At 33.9% G+C, this 21,094-nt stretch overlaps 1 protein-coding gene across 3 annotated transcripts in view; it reads right to left on the bottom strand.

The window, feature by feature from the left end:
- ATF7IP (activating transcription factor 7 interacting protein) overlaps positions 1-21,094 on the bottom strand; it is a 117,719-nt gene that overhangs the window by 77,002 nt on the left and 19,623 nt on the right. Inside the window, exon 1 of one of the 3 annotated variants that reach the window (XM_068560142.1) lies at positions 3,167-3,194. The exons of the other annotated variants lie outside the window; for them this stretch is intronic. The gene's annotated coding sequence lies outside the window, so the exon portion shown is untranslated. Of the gene's footprint in view, positions 1-3,166; positions 3,195-21,094 lie in introns of those variants that run through there. 3 annotated transcript variants of the gene reach the window in all.

The following is a 21,094-nucleotide window of genomic DNA, read 5'->3' as shown; positions in this document are numbered from 1 at the left end:
TTATCCAGATAAATTAAAAACAAAGCCCTCTGTATAACACTACCAGATAGCATGCTCCTCCTTCCCCATCCCCAACTCCTTAACACAAAGATAAGCATAATCTTGAATTTGATGTTTATTATTCCCAGGCATACCTTATACTTTTTCTATACTATAAATTCCCCTTTTCATTAACGAAACAACACACCTTAAAGGGATAAAAGGAACTGACATTTATCAAGGCGTAATTATATGTCAGGCCCTAAACCAAGGCGTATTCTTTTCCCATTTATTTAAGTGACAGGTTATACAAATTCAACTTTACATCTGAATTAATATATCAATAACCATGCTGCCTTCATTCATTCCATTACACAGATAATAATTAACTTAGTAAGGTCAACAGACACCCAATTTCAGCATGAAGTTGTCTTCATTGCATATGAGCCTTTCTTATGCATTTCATCCTTTAAATTTTGCAACCAGGGAGTGTTCTAGCATTCAAAATGCTAAGCGATAAACTATACTGTATTTACCACAATTTTCTTCTCTATCTCTTTGAAAATGGAAGAGTCATTTAATATAATTGCTAAGGCCCATCCACACAGTAAATGAGTTCTGACAGTACACACTCTATTTCACCACCCTGCAGACAGGTTCATATATTAGCTCCAACAGTATTACCAAGAGGTTCTTAAACATTCAAGTATCTTTTTAAAAGTAACTTTTCATTAAGTCATCCAAGCAAATAACAACAGAACTCACTCAACAAACCAGAGAGGGTTTCCTCAATCTGATACAGAGCATCTAAGAAAAACCCACAGCTAACATCATACTTGATAGTGAAAGACAGAAAGCTTTCACCCTAAGATCAAAAACAAGACAAAATGTCTGCTCTTAGCACCTCTATTTGGCACTGACTAGAGGTTCTAGCCAGGACAATTAGGCAAGAAAACGAAATAAAGGTCATGCACCTTGAAAACAAAAAAGTGAAACTACCTCAACTTGCAGATGATAAAATCCTGTACATAGAAAATCCTAAGGAATCCACTAAAAATTGTATCAGAACCAGTAAATGAGTCTAGAAGGTTGCAAGACATAAGATCAAGATATTAAAAAAACTGTTGTATTTGTATACACTTGCAATGAACAATTTAAGAATGAAATTAAGAAAACAATTCCATTTACAATAGCATCAAAAATAATAAATTTAATAAAAAGTACAAAACTTAATACTCTAAAAAACTACAAAACATTGAAGAAATTAAAGAAGACCTAAATAAACAGAAAGATACCTTAACCTCTTGAATCAAAAGTCTTAATATTAACATGTCACTACTCTCGAAACTGATCTACTGATGCAAGGCAAAGCCTTGGCTAGGGTTGAGGGTTGGGGTAGAAATGAGGAATGGCTGCTAAAGCGTACAGGATTTCTTTATAATGTAATAAAAATGTTCTAAAATTAATCGTGGTGATGGTGGCACAACTGTGTGAATATTTCAAAAACCACTGAGTTATATACTTTAAACGGGTGAATTGTATGGTATGTGAACTACATCTCAATAAACCTGTTATTTTTTTTAAAATAGCAAAACTAGAGTATTTTTTCATTTATTTTTAACCTATGACTTTCACTGAGTCACACTTTCAAGATGGACAAAACAACTATACCAAAAGAACTGAGTACCGGTTCCTACTTTAGGGAATTTACATTTCTAGGCCAACAAGTATATGTGTAATTATACTAGTGATAAAAGGCAATATACAGAAAATAACAGCAATCCTGTTCTCCATGTGTTCATCTTAGATAAGCCAATTACTTTTTTTCCCTTTCCTAAATGGGACATAATTCTAGGATACGTTTATCTCACAGGATGGTAATAATGGGCATGAGATACTCATATAAAAGAACAAAACAAATTGTATCAACAAAAACAGTACTGAGCATGGTGCAAATGAACACTCCAGGTACATATACGAATAAAGTCTTCTACACACGGAAAATGCAATTAACCATCTTTACCAAAAGGACTAGGAAGTCTTAAGTGAAGCAGGAGCATTCTCTTTTATTATAAACTGGCACTATAACCAAAAGGCCTTACACGTAATTAATGATAATATTTATAAATGAGGTATACTTACTGAACTTTCTGGAGTTACATAAAGCTTTGTCACATTTTATCAATACTGTCTTTATTCAATATGAAGTGTCTTGCCACTGTATTTACCAGTACTTTACATGTATCTTTCTAGAAATAATTATTAGGGGAGGTAATGGGGGAATGGGTGAAACAGGTGAAAGGGATCAAGAGGTCAAACTACAAGTTACAAAATAAATAAGTCACAGGGAAGTAATGTCACAGCACAGAGAATATAGTCAATAATATTGTAATCACTTTGGTGTGCAACATATAATAATATCGAATCATATGTTTTACACCTGAAATATATAAAATTGTAAGTCAACTATACTTCAATATTTTTAAAAAAGAAATAATTAGTATAAATTGACTGAAATACCTATGTTTAATGGAACACTTTCGCACAACTCATCATGTATTTAGCATAAGATTAATACATTTTAAGTGTCCAAGCTACGTTGTCAGAAAACATCTTAAAATATGCTGGTATCATTATGACGTACTTCAGAGGTCATTTAACAAAAGAACAAAAAATAAAGTAAGTAGCCTGGAATAATATTTATGAGCTATACAGTGTCTGGCATATAGTATACACTTACTTAGTAAATACTGACTAAAAGAATAATAGGCTATATACATACAACTAAAATCAAAAATAATTCTTAAGCGAAAAAACTAAATTATTCTTTATAAAGCAAAGGTAGTAATCTAGAATATTTCTGACAGAATTGCAAACTAACATGCTGGCATGTTCAAATACAGCAGGTTTACATACAGAGGTCAATCTTCCTTTGAGGAGTCAGAATGCTTACTTACTAACAAAAAGTAACATATGCCTACTTACACAAAATGCTGCCTCTGACAGGATGCAATACATAGCACCATTAAAATTAATCTAATCTGACATGAGAGACATTTTTCAAGGCTCATAAAACTTGTTTAGATAGTTGATTTTACATTTCAAAAACTAAAATACCGTTTTGAAAGAAATCTACTTCTGCTTATTACTACATAATGATGAAAATCCTCTAAAATAATAAACATACCCCAAAGGAAAACCCCTGCAGCCATCTTATCAGTTCTCTCACTGCAACAGAAACTGAAATACAATTTGCATAGTCACTGTGGTTGGCTAAAGAGAGCAGGTTCATGTAACCAATCAGAAAGCTAGAAACTGGGCAATCATAAGGGGAGAAATTTTTAATCTGCCCAGCAACAGCCTAAAAATAGAAACAATATGCTAGTATGAATCCCAGAATAGATGCGACTATAAGAGCAAAACCACAAGCAAAAACACTTTACTTACTTGGGGAAAAAAGGTGTACCTTGCATTTCATCATCTAGAATATTAAACTTGCAACTTTTTCTTACTAAGTGGCAATTAAAGAAAAATGAATGCTAAGCTAAATTAATGGGCCACTTTCAAGTTACATGCCATTATCCATATTATTTTACTTATATACATATGTGTGCATGTACATATATATTTAAGTGTTCTTTTTTCAGGAGAAAAATTAAGCACTTTAATCATAGTTCTTACCTCTCTAAACCTCTAAAAATCTCTCAAAATCTGAACACCACTGCATTTTTTTCTAACACTTTTCCCCTGCAATCATTTGAGAATCTTACTTAAGGGTAAAAGACTATTTACTGTGTATTAAAAATACAAAGATTAAATAATCTATCAAAGCAGATCTCTAAATAGGGTGGGGATTATGCCTTATTTATTTTTGACACAAACTTGTTCCAACATACAGTAGTGTCTTCCACATGGTAGACATTCAATAATTGTTTCCTCAATCAAAGTAAAACAATTCCTGTCAGTGAGGAAAACAAACCATCTTATTGTATCTGTCAAGTAAAAGTTAAACATGTAAATATATAATCTGTAAAATACTGCTATCTTTGGTTTTTCAATTTTGTCTAATGTGGGATAATATTAAAGTTGACAACACGTGACTTTTCTTATTCTGTCACCCAAATAAAAGAATGTTTTTCATCATTCTAACTTTCCAACCTAATTATGCTTAGTATGCATGTTTCCTTGTACATAACAAATTTACTTTAGAGAAATTTTAATTCCTAAAGATGGCAAACAATGTGCAGTCTAATGTAATAACTATGAAGATTACGGGCTACTGAGGAATGACCAAATTTAAAAATAAATAAATAAAAAGAAAGTAAAGAGAAAAGGAAAAGGAAAAAGAAAGGAAAAAAAACTTTTTAATTTCAAAAATTTAAATTATAGCTGCTGAAATGAAAGGCTGGTTAGACAATCAAACCATAGTAAAACAAATGCTATTTATCAAATTTCATGTTCTGTATACTTCTTAAATCAAACCCTCCATCAGTATGTTTTAGTGATGTGGTAAATTAACTTTAAAATGTTCTCTTTGGTCAAAAAATGAATTCATATATTTGATACTAGGAAAGTCTTAAAAAGTTCATTATGAAAATTACGTGTAAAGGACTTATTTTAATAAAGCTTAGAAACAATGTCTCTAAAACATATAAGAACGCAGAACAATTTTAAGTAACAAAAAGAGCTCCTGTGAAGGACGAAGAAACATCAAATGAGCAATCTATTGAGTAGTATAACCTTTTAATCTAGACATTTAAGGATAGCTAGATTTTAAAATTAAGTTTAACCATGCCTTTAAAAACATAAATACTATTATTTTAAACATTGGTCTGAATGAAAAGTAACTTAGCTTATTGTCTTCACTTTTCTTAACGTTGTATTCACATGTGACTTGGATATACAGATCTAACTACAACTGTATTCACATCTTTAAGATAACGTAAATATTATATGTACACAGATCTTGTTTACTTATCTGAACAAATAAACGATGATCCTCATCACAAAGGAAAGTAGTATGAATTAACCTATGAGTTACAATTAGTGGGGGAGAATATAACAAATGGGTCAAAATTTGATAACAAGGCATAAGAAGTGGGAAAAAGTATTTTATAATTCCAGATATGTAAGTCAAATATCACTTTAGATATACATCTCAGCACTTCATATTTTCTTAGGTATTATTTAAAGCAGTTATAATACTTTTTAGTTTTACTTACACTAGCCAGTTTCATTTCAAGAGAACAGAAAAAGCATGAGGTTTGCAGAATATTATTCAAAGTAAACATTTTATCACACACCAATCGGAATTTTGGGGGGACTGAATAATCAATGGCACCCTAGTGTTAAAAATTAGTACAGCAACTAAAATGCCCTGGACAAGTTTAGATACGTTCCAGAAACATCACCCTCCATTCTCTTCCCCATCTGTAGACCCTCCCCTCCAACAACCCACAGGAATTTAAAATGTCAGCTGAGAACCAGATGTTCTGTGGCCCTAGCCTACGGGTACAGAAGTCTAACTTTGTTATTAAATATAACTAAACTAAAAGAAGAAACCTAATCTTCTTTCATATCCCAAAGGAAACTCAAATTCTTCTTTGTACCTATAATTTTTCTCTTCTGTAGCAAAGCAATATTGCTAGTATGTTATCCCTTTGCAGCTCTAACTAAAATTCTATTACCCACAACTTTTTGAGCTGATCTTATCTGCAAATCTGTATCTTTCTTCAGTTAGAATTTACAGGAAAAAAAGTTATGCTTTTGGTAACAAGATCTCTCCTGGGCATACAACTCAGAATGGACCAGCACCCCTCCAGGGAGCAAAAAAAGAAAAATTACATTCCCAGTCTGAAATCTTTCTGGCAAACAATGAATGAGAATATAATCTACTTGCTTCAGGCAAATGTTCCTAAAAAGCTGAGTTAATACAGGTTGGGCTATCAGAAGCTAGTATCAAATGTTTGTGATGTATTTTAAGAAAATACAGAGTTCCTATACCCAAAACCAAGGATTATCACTTTGTTTCCTCTTTCAGAACCTAAAAAAATCTGCAGATCTGACCAAAAAACACTATACTTTGGAAACTCTCTTAGCCTCTCTCCTCTTAACCATCAGACCAAATGAGCTGACGTTTTCCACCCATTCTATGAACATACAATTGATAACCACAAGCATACTGAGATCTCATGTTCTTCTACTCTCATCTAAATCTGTTCATATTAATTGTGCTTGTTACTGAATTCAGTTGTATGTTTCTAATTTAAATTACAGAATACAATTAAACTTCGTATAAACTGATGAAACATGAGTGCAAAAAAAAAAAAAAAGAGCTGTTAGATCTGTATCAGTAAGAGAATAATGCAGAAAAAACACAGATTGGAGAGATTTGGGTTAGGCAAATCATTTAAAATCTTCAGGTCTAAAGTTTTCCATCTGGAATAAATGGAAAACAAATTAGAAGACCTGAGAGAATACTTATATTTTGATTCTTAAATAAAATTTTAATAAATTCCACTCTAAAATCCACTGCTCTACTGAGAAATGGCAAAGATAGCTTGGTGTATTCATGCATTTATCAAATGCCTACATGGTCACTATTATAGGACAATTTTTAATACACTAAAGAAACAATGTGATTAAAAGTATAAAAATATAGCCAAAATTTAAGTGTTACAACATGTAGATTTTAACATAAATGTGGGAAAAAAATATAGGCAGTAATACTATGTGTGGTAATCTTTCCACGTGAATGACCATGAAACTTCTCCTAAGAAGTACTCTATTTTCCATTAACTGCCATCTCTCCAATATAGACTATTTAATCCTAATAATCAAAAAAAGGCTTTCAGATGTGTGATTACAAATAAGACCTCTACAGAGCCCTTACTTTCTTCCTGCTAGGGTTAGTACACCCAAGTTTTATGAGCCAGATTTCTAAAAACTGACTCTGCATAAGGAATAACTCAAATTTAAATGGGAGAGAAAAAAAGAGTATGCCTTTCTTACCAATCTCAATTTCAATTGCACTTCTGCTCATAACCCTATTTATAATTCAGTTAGTTACATCCACAAGACTTCACAAGTAGTTGCTAAGAAACAGCAACATGCTGAGTTCAGGGCTATTGGAAATCTGGCTGTCTGCCACATTAAAATATTTAACTGAGCCTAGAGCCTCCAGAATTTAAAAAGAAGAAAGGAAAGAAAGGGAAAAGAAAGGGCGTGGGGGATAAAAAAAAAAAGCCCAAAGAAATACAATGATAAATGCAATACTCCACCAAGCTCTTTTCAAGGGTTCACAAATTCAGAATCAAAGACCTTATTTTGGTATTTCCAAATATTTGTTATATTTCTCTAGGAAATTTTTTATCATCTTTTAAATGTTGGAATAAAGACTCTGAAGCTATTCTACTGGAGAACAGAAGACATGTGATTAGCCACGTCACTGTTAATGGCATAACAACTGACTCAATAATATACTGTGCAAAGAATAGCCCCAGTCTGTAGCAAAATGAATGAGACTTCCTATGCTAGATCTTGAAGGCCCAGAGACAAAAAACTATACATTCTCATCGAAGTACTCTATCCCTGTAGGCCTAGTTAAATACTAAATGAAGAGAAATTTTCTACCCCAAACTGCACTGTTTTTCCATTTTAAACACCTCTAATAATTAAAAAATTAAGAATATTCAGAAATGTATTAACAACCTAAAAATTAACTGTCATTTTTCAACAGAACCTGAAAAGGCATTGAATATGTTTCAAGACTCATTTACTGACAAAAATGAAAATTAAGAACATAAAGATTGCTCCTTCAGCTGATAGTGGCTACTTCAAACCAACAGGAAACTTCACATTTAGTAGTAAAACACCATAGGCATTTCCACTAAAGGCAAAAACAAAAGTGTAATACTATATTCACACATTTATTGTTCTAGAAATCCTGACCAAAGCAGTAAGAGCTCAAACAAAAAAGATACAAAGAAGAAAACATTTAATTCAGAATAGCAAGAAAAAAAGGTATCTAGAAACATTAATATATAAGAAAAAGATTCACGAAGCTGTGAAAATATGTGAAATATTAGAACTATGTTGGGTATATGACTCAATGTAGAAAAATCTCAAAGGCACAGAAAAGTACTACAAGCAACCACACGTTTTGAGAAATACATGAAAGATAAAAAACATGGCGGGGTTGCACGCCGGCCCTTCCCAGCCGGCCCTTCCTTCCCTCCTCCGCTCGCCCGGTCTTCCGTGAGTGCTGATCTGCTGATCTTCAGATCTTCCGAGCACGCCGGGCGCGGCACTCAGTCGGGGTGCCTCGCACGTGCCGGCGGGCGGCAGGGGGCCAGCTCCGGGCTGCGCCACCGAATAGGCGGGGCTCGTGGCCCGGGGTTGGGAGGCGGGCCTACTGCGCAGCCGCAGTGGCAGAGGAGCCGCTCCCATTTAAAAAAAAAAAAAAAAAGAAGCATAGTGATAAGGAATTAGTTCCCAGAATAAAAAAGAACATCTATTAGTGAATAAAAAGGACAAAAAAATTCAAAAGAAAAGTAAAAAAAGAATCAAACAAGTAACTCATTAAAAAAAGTTAGAAAAAATGTTCAACTTCAAAATAATCAGGGAAAGACAAAACAAAGAGAAAATACATTTTTTTTTTTTTTACATCAGATTGGCAACTACTTATTGTTAGCAATGAGTAGCATCATACACAGCTGGTAGAAGACTTCACTGTCATAACTATTTTCAGGGGCAAATAAGCAGGAACTGTGCATCACTTTGACACACCAAAGACACTTTGAGATATGTATATTAAATACACTAATAATATGTTTTAAAAAGGTAATGTATCAGGATACCTACTGCTGCACTGTACTAGCAAACAATCAAATTTAACATCCATCACTAATAGTTAAAAAAAAAAAACTTCAGCATCCACAGTAAAGAATAAAGAACACTAAGAAAAGTAAAGAATGTGGTAGATCTCTTTTAAAGGCATGAATATTAAGTGTACAAGCAGCTACAGAATTCACAGTACTTAACAGTACAAACACTGAAGCCAGACATACCTCTTTGAATACTGGTGTGATCATGTCCTTGTTAAGTTACCTGTCCAAGATATTTATTCTCTCCTTGCCTCAGCATCCTCATCTATGAAACTGAGACTATTATAATGCCTGTCCTCATAAAAATGTTATGGGGATTAAATGAGAACGTAAGTAGAAAGTTCTCAGACATATAAGTAGTCAATAAGTGTTTCCAGTTTTTATGCAATTATGTTTTAAATGCAAAATAATATATTTCTAAACATTTATATATCTTAATATATAATCTCTGAAATATCTCAAGTGATATTTCAAAGTCTGGAAGGATAAATGCCAAACTAGTTACAGCAGTTCACTTAGGGAGAAGACAGTAGAATATATAGACTTTCACTTAGACTTGCTATATCAGTTTCAATTTTAAAATGAAAACACATTCATGTGATTTTTATCTTAGCAGTTAAGCTCATTCCACTTCCCCCAATCTCTTTCATGCTAATGCTAAACCAGGGCAGCAGTGACATTTATGAATGTGGAAAGGGTAGTGACCCACACAAACACTAAGCTCCAGAAGAGACAGGGAAGGAAGGCTACCATTCAAAACACAAATTCCCAGCATATGCCATGAGCAGCAAGTACCACCTCCTTCACAATCACTTGGGTCAGCATCTACCCAACATAAAATAGGAAAACTCAAACACAAAAATGAGTACAATCAATTAAAAATTCGGGGTGGGGGGGGCAGGTAGGGATTATACAAAGGAAAAACAGAAAGAAAGGAGGCATAGGGGATACACCCAGAAGCAACAACTTTCACCAAAGAGGAGTTATAGAGAAAAAAAGGAGAGAAGTAAGAAAACAATTCACAGACACCCCCCCCAAAAAAGTTTTCCATAGAAAAGGCCTACTAATTACCAAAACAGACTAAATTAAAATAAGAAAAAAAAAGTCTTTAACACTTAGACATACTGTGTTAAGATTTCAGAAAACCAATATGAGTAAATACTAATATCTTAGAGAGTTTTTTAAAAAATCATTTTTAACTAAAAAGGAATAAGAATTAAACTGACATCAGACTTGTCATCAGCAATACTGAATGCTAAAATAAACAACAATATCCTCAAAGTTCAGGGGAAAAGTTATTTTTAGCCTAGAATCCTATTGCCAGAAAATCAACAAGGATAGAAAAACTAAAGGTATTACTTCTGAGCAAAGACTGAGGAAACAGATTATTGCTAACATAATTATATAAAGATATACTACAGACATAAGACAGCAAAAGGCCCTAGGAAGAAACTCGGATAAGGGAAACAGCAATGCTCCACAAAACAAGTAAAACTCATGGGCAGACTGAAATAACTGAGGACCCACCATCTTTAAAACAAATATTCTGGAATCAAAATCCAAGATAATTACAAAATGGGAGTTAATGGACTTAGAGATTGTGGAATATGGCACAAAAATAAAAAAAACTATCATCTAAAAATAACTTAGGTTTCAAGCTGGGTAAAATATAAATATCATCAAATACGTGCTATAAAAAAGAGGCATACCTTAAAATAGCATAAAAGGTTGAGAACTAAAAGGTGAAAAATGATACATGAGGCAAATGCTAACCAAAAATACAAAAAAAAAAGTTAAGTATACATATAAAGCCTATATATGTAACATATTAAAAAAAAAAATTCAAATTGAAAATCAAGTAATGGGACAAAAAAGATATTTCTAATTAATAAACGGTACAATCCACTAGAAACATTATCTTTGATGTATCTAAATAATATCGCTTCAAATCACATAAAGAAAAAACATGCTTTTAAAAATTCAGGAAAAGACTAATAAACCCACAAAGACACACCTTTTTCTAAAATCTACAGATAAAAACAAAAGTAATATAAAAAAATGCATTTCTCAATTAACACGCTAGAAAAATAGAAAAATAAATAGAATTGTATATCCAAAAAACCCAGTATATGAATTTTTTATGAACAAAACCAACATACATTAATATTGACTGTGCATGTGGTGACAAGGAAATCATAAATTCCAAGACCACCCCCCAAAAAAAATTCCCACAAGGCCACATTCTCTGGCCATAACATAATACATTTAGATAAACAATAATGAAATGAGAGGGAAAGTTATCTCCTTATAAATTAAAAAAAAAAAAAAAAACGAAAAACAAAAGAACTTTGGATTAAGGAAGAAATCGGTGGTAAAAATAATAAAAATGACAAAGTATTAACAAAATACAACCCAGGGAATTCAACTAAAATGATACTCTGGAGAAAACCTTAAATGCATGTATTAATAAAAAAGCACAAACTCAAAAATGCTAGTAAAAGTTATAAACCCAAAGCAAGTAATTACAATAAAAATGGAAAATTATCATGGGAAACTCAATAAAACAGCAAGCAATCAATGAAACCAAAAGCCAGTTCTTTGAAAAGACTACTAAAAGGGGGAAAATATAGCAAGGAGAATCTAAAGAAAGCATAATAAACAATACTAGAAATCATGAAGAAAATATAACTACAAATATAAGGTAATACTCTTGGTTCAAATATTTAAGTATATTAAATGTTATCAATGGAATACATGAAAAAGACTGAGGGATTTTAACTTACCGCAAACACAGTAAAATTCAACAGTGGGAGGTGGCTGCCAAAAATGTCAATGCAAAGTTAAACTGCTGAACAGAAGTACACAGTCAGAGGAAAGGGACATTTTTTAGTAATACATTTACTTATAAGCATCACAGATAAAGAGAGACTTTTAGGAACAGCAGGATAAACAAGAGGATGACCAGGCTAAAGAAGGACCTAGAACAATGTAGTGTATGAGGAAACGTTGGAAAACAGAGGATATTTAGCCTAGAAAACACAAGGGAATTTTAATGGCTTTCTTTAAATAGTGCAGATCTGTCATGTAAAAAAGATAGATACACAGAGAAAGAGACAGAAACAAGGTAGAGGGCAGGAACAAAACAATGAAAGGCCGATTTTGTCTCAAAATCTGCAAATGTTAATTTTTTTCAGATGTCCAACAAAAGAAGGAACTGCCTTAGGAAATTAGAGCCTCTCTCTTCTGTCATTAGAAAGGGTGATGCAGAAACTAGATAATTACCTGTCAGAAATACCAAACAGTAGACTCCCATGCAAAGTGTGATGTTAGAACTACTAGATCACTTAGGTCCATTTCACTTTGAAGATTTCATAAGTCTACACTGCTTGCTAAATAACTTTTGTTGCCTAAGAGGAACACAAAAACTAAAAATTCACATTTTATCCCCCAGATTTTTGGATCACGCACACTCAACCTCAGCAGTCTCAAAGATTACACATCTTTATGCTCATGGCCTTTATTTTTTTGTCTTACCTGCTTCCTTTTAGGTTTATTTCTCTATAGACAGAATACTCCTCTGTCCTACTTTCCATCATCTTTCTCTTCCATAACCCCCAACTCTAATACCAATCAATAAATTCCTCTGTTTTTTGGTCTAACAACTCCTTGCCTCTTTACCTATATATATAAACCTGTCAGTCTATTTCCACCGTCTTCCCAGCCCAATATTCTCCCAAACAATGGCTCAACAAAAGTCTGAAAATATTTCCCAACCATGCTCTCCACACCAGGAGAGCACATCCAACCTCATTCTTCCATCCAACCTCAAGCACATTAATCAAAATTGATATATTTCTACTATCAGCATTTCTCCAATCCTAGTGAATTTGTTTACTTAGAGGAAACACACCCACAAACATAAATTTTTATACTTCAACAGAACATACATTAAAACAATCATTTTAAAAATCCCTAGCAATACTGTCAAAAGGCAACAGGAAATAGTTCATGCCCCTGAAACATGAGTGTGCCTTCTATCACAGCTGGCCTCTAGTTTTTTTTAAGTACTCAACTACACAGTAGTAACAAATGACGAGCTACCTTTCAGAATCTAGAGAACTGAAGTCCCACCTAAAACTAACACTTTCAGTTTGCAGAAAGAACCTGCTATTTAACTCCCAGAGAAGAAGGCAAAGGCAGAGAACTGCCTAATCTAATTCATTTCCTCCACTTCTCTAAACTAGCCTCTCTAAACTACCACTAGAGTGGTAGCCTCTAAACTACCACTCTTCATTTCATCCAACCTCCTCACCTCCCCACTCTCATCCCCCTAAAATTATTATTAGATCAATCAGTAATATATTTTATCATTGGCCATACTCGTATCAGTATGCATTTCTTTATAAACATAAATCTTCATATCTTTACAGTAATGATTATATATTCTTTATTTTACATAGTTCTTTACTTTTATTTCAATGAGATTTTTTTGTATGCAATTCTTCAGACATACAAAAAGAGAATAATATAACAAATGCCTGTGTACCTTTCACCTACCTTAAGAAATAAAATATTAGATTCACTGGAATTTCTAATTAATGCACTCATGTTAGTTTTAAATTCTTAAATTCACTTTGTAAAATGGTGATACATTTAAGTATGTGGAAATGGAAACGAGGATGGTAGGGAAAACTTGACCATGTTATATATATTTTTATATATATATATATACACATTATCTAATGTATGCCAATGAGCCCCTTGTAAAAACATAAGCATTCTGATTTTGATGAAGTCAAAGGGGTACATTTAAACTAAAACTTTATAGTTTAGTAAGGTTACAAAATGTCATCGCTCCATATGTACCAGTTGGTGTCACTACAACGGAGAACACAGTAACAGGACTATAATGAAGAGAGACCTAAAACCGATTTCTATGTAATATGAATATACTGTATGCATGAGTAATATTCACATATGACACCCACTGTTAATTTCAATTCGAACCTGAGGAAAATTAGAGAAGGCGAAAATAATATTTTTTAAAAAATCAAATCCAAATATGACATTCAGAATCTCCTGAAAATTAACATTAAACAATCTAGTAATCCTGGTATTACTAAAACTAAAACAAAGAAAAACTTCCCAAAGGTGAGAGACAGATGTTAAGGCCTGAGGAGGGAGGGGAGGCAGAAGGGTTATCACAGAAAAAGGACCTGAATCTCTTACCTGTGGGCAGCTTGATACTGTGAAAAAGACTTCCTCTTCTGTTAACCACTGCTACTCAGTTCATCTGTATAAGCATTAAAAGCTAATGCAGATTTCTAGATCAGCCTTTTTGAGCCTGAATTCCTCGTTTGGTAAATATTCATTAAAAATAATAGTAATAATAGGAATACAGTAGATTGGCTACATATTAAAATTCCTTTCAAACAGTGGTTCACATCTGTTGTGTAGTTTGTGCAGCAAACATCCCATCAGCCACAAAAGCCAGAAAACATCAGACAGCGTGTCAATGAAGCTCACAGAACACTCAACATACATCTTCCAAAGGACTGTTGCAAGTGAAGATGCCTAGAATCAGAATTCTTTTGTATTGCTTTCTATGCCGCCAACTATTAGGTCTGCAGCAACTGTGTGCAGTTAGGTACCTCCCACATATTACCCAATAGTATCAATAGGCATGAATCTATAAAAGCGGAATAGAAACTTAAAAGGCTTATAGCTTCTTACTATTCCACATATTCACTGGCAATTGTGCAGGTCTCAGTATTCCTATTCTAATGCATCAACTCTGTTCTTTCAGTCCAAGAGGCTGCATTCTTATACATTCCAAACAGAAAATCCATGACACATATTATTTGCTGCCCTAGTACAGCCAGACTGCAGTTACAGCTAGCTGGCGCCAGAAAGAACAATTTACATAAAGCAGTCCTCATTTCATGACCAAACTAAAGAAGAATACTGCTGAGTAAACCCTCCCCCATTCGTTCCCCAACAGGCACTGACTGGTTCTAGAATATATCTAGTAATCTATTTACTAATATGATTAAAATCCAGGTAATAAGAAAAAATCAACTTGTAGTTCTTATATAACTGAAATCCCACCCCCACCCCACCAAAAATATTTTTAACCCCCAGAGATATTCAAAAGCCTTAGTTTATTTGTGGCATGGGCCAATATAATTACATAAATCCAATGACTGCTATTTTTAACAATCATTAAAAATATAAACTATAATTCATATTAGCTAAAAGCTGTCCTCATTCTACTCTACAGCTGCCTTTCAAATTTAACTAATCACTTAAATAGTAAATGATCATTAAATAGATGTGCTCTTAGAACCAAATTGCTTTATGTTTCACCAAATATAACAAGACAATACATCTTCAGGTATCACTGCTATGATGTTTAAATAATTCAACATATTTACCACTAGTTAATACTACTAAAGCATGCACTGAATATCAAAACTCAGGCATGTTATATTACAAATATCTACACAAGAACATATTCTGTGTGGCATATTCTTTTTTGAACCTAAATCATTTGTGTATTGTTTGAATTGGCCAGATCTGACTGGGCAAGAGTTGAATCATTATCTATGAAAGTCCTCTGTTTAAAATTTTTTTTATAGTTACTTTATGACCTACTAATAAATAGTTCTATACCTCCATTTCTATTTTTCCACTACTTTATTGAGTTTAAATATATTAAATTTCATTTTCAAATAATAAATGCGAAACTAGTTTAGTGCCACATCTAAAATGGTAATAAAATGAAAAGTATTTAATACGCTAACTAGGGTTTATCCAAAATATGTTCCTTATTTTTAATCTTATTTTCAGCTGTCTTAAAACATAGGTCTTAAATTATCCCTATTACACAATAAGGATAATAAGGCTCTAAATAGGGGAATGATAAAGTTACATATCAACAGGAATTGGTAGACTTCTAATATGTGGATAATCCTAAATGTTACCCACATTATCTTTGATAAGCAGTAGTAGATTTCCTCAAACAACTATACTCTCTTCTTAGGATCTGTGCCCCACCAGTGGCAGATGAAGGGACAGGGACAAATGCATAATAAGATGGTGTAACTTCATATAGTAGACCCTGTATAAGCAACACTTTGTGGAAGGAAAGGTCTTATACCAAAAGAACAATTGATCATAAAATCTCAGAGTTGGAAATCATCTAAGTATTGCATTCCTTCCATTTTTAATTTTGCTTCCTCCTTCTCTCTTTCTACTTTATATACACAACTATTTGAATAAAAGTACCTAAAATCCTTTAGTCCATCAGAAAATATAATGTTAATAACAAGTATTTAGATACTGTTTTTGAAAGCCAAATAAGTTAAACAATCCCCTCACAATGAATTAATCATAAGAAGCTCAAATTCTCTACAGCCTGCTTAAGTGCCAACAATGGAAGCTACCAATCTAGCTCAGTGTTTCTCAGACTAACAATGGTAAAGACCCAATGTTTTATTTCCAATCCATTACATACCAATATTCTTGTAAAATACAATGAAAATGAATTATTTGGAAAAAAAGGCATATAAGTTAAGCCTTTTTCTTATTTGATCTGATATAAAATTATTTTATTAGATTGATGTAAAATTTCTAGACACTTTTTTTTTCTTCTAGACACTCTTAATTTCAGTTATCTAATGGCGAACCAGGAACAGATGAACTGATCAGAACTGACCTTGAACTGATCCACAGAACACATTCTGAGTAGGGCTCACCTAGGCACTACTTATCCCATCCTACCCACCCCTCCCCCCCCCCCCCCCCCCCCCCCCCCGCATTCTCAATCTCTCAGCATTTTAAGCATCTCATATTTACTTCTCTCTTCCTTTTTTCCCTGCCCCAATGTAAACTCCTTGAGGGCAAGGGATCTTGTGTGCCTGCCATCAAAACAGTGCCTGGGGGCTTCCCTGGTGGCGCAGTGGTTGAGAGTCTGCCTGTCAATGCAGGGGACACGTGTTCGAGCCCTGGTCTGGGAAGATCCCACATGCCGCGGAGCAGCTAGGCCCGTGCGCCACAACTGCTGAGCCTGCGCGTCTGGAGCCTGTGCTCCGCAACAAGAGAGGCCGCGATAGTGAGAGGCCCGTGCACCGCGATGAAGAGTGGCCCCCGCTTGCCGCAACTAGAGAAAGCCCTCGCACAGAAACGAAGACCCAACACAGCCAAAAATAAATAAATAAATAAATAAAATTAAAAAAACAGTGCCTGGCAAATAACAGGGGCATAATAAATATTTGTTAAATTTGTTGAATCAATTGATCAATTCGCAGTCCATTTTTGTTTTCACTCTATCATGCTGCCCTAGCACAAATAAGAATTCTTGTTTTGTCCCCTTTAGGTTCTTTAAAGTCTTCAATTAGAGATTTAAACACCTTGCTCTCGCGTATTTTTACTGTATTATCAGCCAGGTCCCTAACAATCCCCTCTCCCTAAAGATCCTTTTCTAAAGTATCCAGTACCCCAGATTTCCCCCCAATTTCATAATGATTGAAAAAAGAAACACAGAGAAAAAAAAATCTGTGCTGGAGGAAACCTTGTGAGGAAAAAATAACCAATCTTACTCACACTTAATTTGTATCACACATACACTAGGTACTTTGTTATGCCCATTTAAATCCCAGTATCAACTCTGTATGGTACTTTATCCCCATTTTAAAGATAAGAAAACTAAAGTTCTGAAAATAAGCAACTAGCCTCATCCCATAAAAAATAACGCATAAGACCTATTGAGCACTTACTATAAATAGCCATTATACTTTGAGCACTATTATACACTTTTCATATAAACTTCTAACTAGTGAGTGGAAGAACATGAATTCACCTTGACTCCAAAGTTCGTGTTCTTCCCTGTAGTCCAACCACCTCCCTTGTTTAATGGTCACAGAATGGCATTAAGAGCTTAAATAATTTATCCAAACTATACAACTACTCACTAGCAGCACCAGAACTATCATTTCCTGACTTCTATACTAATACTTTCCACTTTGCATGCCATGATACTTGTATGTCAGCAAAAGAAAACACCAGTCAGATGACTCCACTGGGCAGCAGTGCCTGGTTTACTTCAGCAGGGAAGGTAGAAGCCCTCAGGCAGATGCAGAAGCAACTCTTTTCTCTGGTGTTAAACTCCCTTCTTCATTAAACTCAAAGATTCATTGAGTCAATAAGCACTATTTTCATCATTTCCATATTCACACATTAATGTCCAATAACAGACTGTTACAAATTACTAATGAGAACACTTAGTGAAAGTTCTAACCTGAGCAATTTATTAAAAATCCCTTCTTTGAATAAACTTTAAGCTTTCTCCCAAATCACTTTCTCTTTCGGGAGTGAAGAAGTGGAAAACAGGGGAGCCCATGAGTGTTTCCTGTGCAAGTTAACTGGTTTTTCAACTTTCGCTAAAGCTTTCTCTCTAATTTGAAAGCCATTTTCCAAAACTGAGTAAATTTCTTTTAGCACTTCCCTAGAGTTACCTATGTCATGGTATTACATGAATGCTAAGAAGCTGGCTTTTACTCTGGAAAATGTGGAATTCAAATTTAAATCAGATCATTATTATACACCGCCAACGTTTCGCGGATCATCAAGGTAGTCTTCACATAGTTGAGATGGTCAATGTTTTGTAAACAGAAGTGAAATTTTAACAAAAATAACAGCCTCTGAAATTATCTAGCCTAGTGCAGTTAAGAAAACTTTCTTTTGGGAACTTACTCATTTTAAGTGCTAAAATTTCTTAGCTCAATCAATTTAGGCAAAAATCTTTAATAAAGTTCATTTCATTTACCTGTTCAGGAAACTGCACATCTTGAATATAATTTAACATTTTTTTATTCAATATCATCATTAAGAACATTAAGTCAATAAATAGTGATGTCTTTAATAGTGATAACATGTAAAGAAAAGAGAATTTATTATCACATTAAAAGACCTCAAGGAACTTGTATGTTTCTAGTTTGTATTTTTTTAATCGCTTCACTTTCAACCAATTGTCAGTTTTTCCTGATGTCACTGGATCTCCTTCAATCAGCCAACAATGGTACTCTAATATAAAAATCAGGACAAGAAAAACGTTAGCAATGTGCCATATCTTCTCAAGAGTACGCTGACTTTACGTATGCTATCTCTCCTACCAAGTGAAGTAGGTTAGATTTTACTTATGTTTACTTTCTTCTGGATGAGAAGCTGTATTTTAGATATTAAAGGTTGCCAACAATCTGTCAAGTAAGTAGGATAGGGATTTAAAAGGAACAGCTCTCAGGGGCCCAGAAGGTAATGTGAATCAATGAAGAGGACCAGCTGTGTGGAGTAGGCCCTATCTGAAGGATACAGTAGCTACTCAACTGTAGGTTATTTTTCTCAAGCAAAAATACATTTCTAGCACTGCCCAATATTCTATTTTCTGAAAGATGAGACATGCAGATTTTTGTGTAAAATCTGACAACTTTAAATGTTAACTAGAGAAATACGACAGTGGTTCAAGGACAAAAGAGGTCTGCTGGCTGCCAGTTTGTGGCCACTGAAAGAGAACTATACTGTAAAGATTCTCATTTGTACTGAAACATATAAAACTCTAGGCCCTGAATTCACATCATCTCTTTAGAGAAGTTATTTTCTCACTGCATATTTGGACTACTCCGCCAGACTAGCACTGAAACATTTCTCCTACTCTGATTCTGTAATGACAACATTCTATATTGGCTTTACTTAATAAACACATCTGCCACTACCCACATACAGCAAAGGATGGCTAATTTATTTAACAGAGTAGAACCCAGGAGTGCAAACATGAATATATCAATTACCAAGTGGATGCTTGGTAATTACTTCTTGCTTCTGAGCATGAGTTCTGCTTTTTGCTACTTCTTGCTTCTGAGCATGAGTTCTATGAGAAATTTCCCATTCTTTCTAAACATACCACATTCCCTGATCCAATCACATTTGATAAAGTATATGACATCTGAGAAGCAAAGAAACTGAAGAGCATTCAAATACTACTGGAAAATTAGCATGCCAGATATTTGTAGAGTATTTCCTGGTACTATTCAGAAACATTATATAAACTAATCTTCAACACATCCTTGCCAAACAGATAGGATTTTTTTCCTCCATTTTGTACATAAGGAAATGAGAGTCAGAAAATGGAATGAGTTGGCCAATATAAGAAAAGGGTAGCAAAAATAGAATTCAAATTTTGGTTTGAACTCTTGGTCAGTGTTCTTTCCACTACCTCAACATTTCTCTTAAAGGTTTATGTTAGTGAAATGGCTTGTGAAAAAGGGTAAACAAATGGGGAGGACAAGAAGTGACAAAATAATAACATAACACCTCAATTACCCAGCACCCAGATTTATTATGCCCTCAATTATTCAGCGTAATAGCTAACCTGGAATTCAGCATAGAAAATTTGAAAACTGTCACCAACCCCAAAAGTAATAATCCCAGTGAGGTCTAGTTTATGTTTATAGTTGCAAAAATGCAACATGGCACTGAAAGAATTAGCAATAACATCCTGAGTAACCACAGAGTGTTGGTATTACCCCATGTATAAGTAATAATCAGTGGATTCATCTTGTGGAGGGGAGGGTGGATGTAAATATTACAGTCCACAATAGAAGGCAAGAAGAATGTATCATTAAAATTTCCCTGAGGTCCTACTCTGAAGGTTAACATAAATTGATCAATAATTTCAACCTGGCCAGTTTCTCTCCAGCAATACAGAATATCAAACCAAGTAGCTGGTTTACATGGTATGCAATTTTTGAAATCCAGTGAGCTGTTCATACTATGAGAGGCAAAAAAAATAAGAGTGATTAGAGTCACAGCACATTCACTTTCCTATGTCATACTCACTCTAGGGCACAACCTTACTGAAGTGAAATGCACAATGGATAGAACCTCTCACATATATTGGATTTGTCACGCATATTGGATTTGTTGTTCTTTTTCCCTTTCAGGAGCAAGCTCCTATATACATTTACATAAAGAAATGTTCAGATTATGAGAATCCATTATATCACACAAAATAGTCCTAACAATGTTACAAAGCAATAAGTCAATGGAAGTAAAATAAGCATACTACAGCTGTTGATAAAACTGAGCTAATTATTCCAAAAACATTTTAGGTCACTGAACAAATAAATACTGATTAAGTTAGGAAAAACAATAATGTTCCTAAAAAATTTTTAAAA

This window comes from Eschrichtius robustus, chromosome 13, assembly GCF_028021215.1.
Source record: "Eschrichtius robustus isolate mEscRob2 chromosome 13, mEscRob2.pri, whole genome shotgun sequence".
Lineage (NCBI taxonomy): Eukaryota > Metazoa > Chordata > Mammalia > Artiodactyla > Eschrichtiidae > Eschrichtius > Eschrichtius robustus.
Note: the sequence above shows the minus strand (reverse complement) of the source record. Positions and strands in the feature narration are given on the sequence as shown.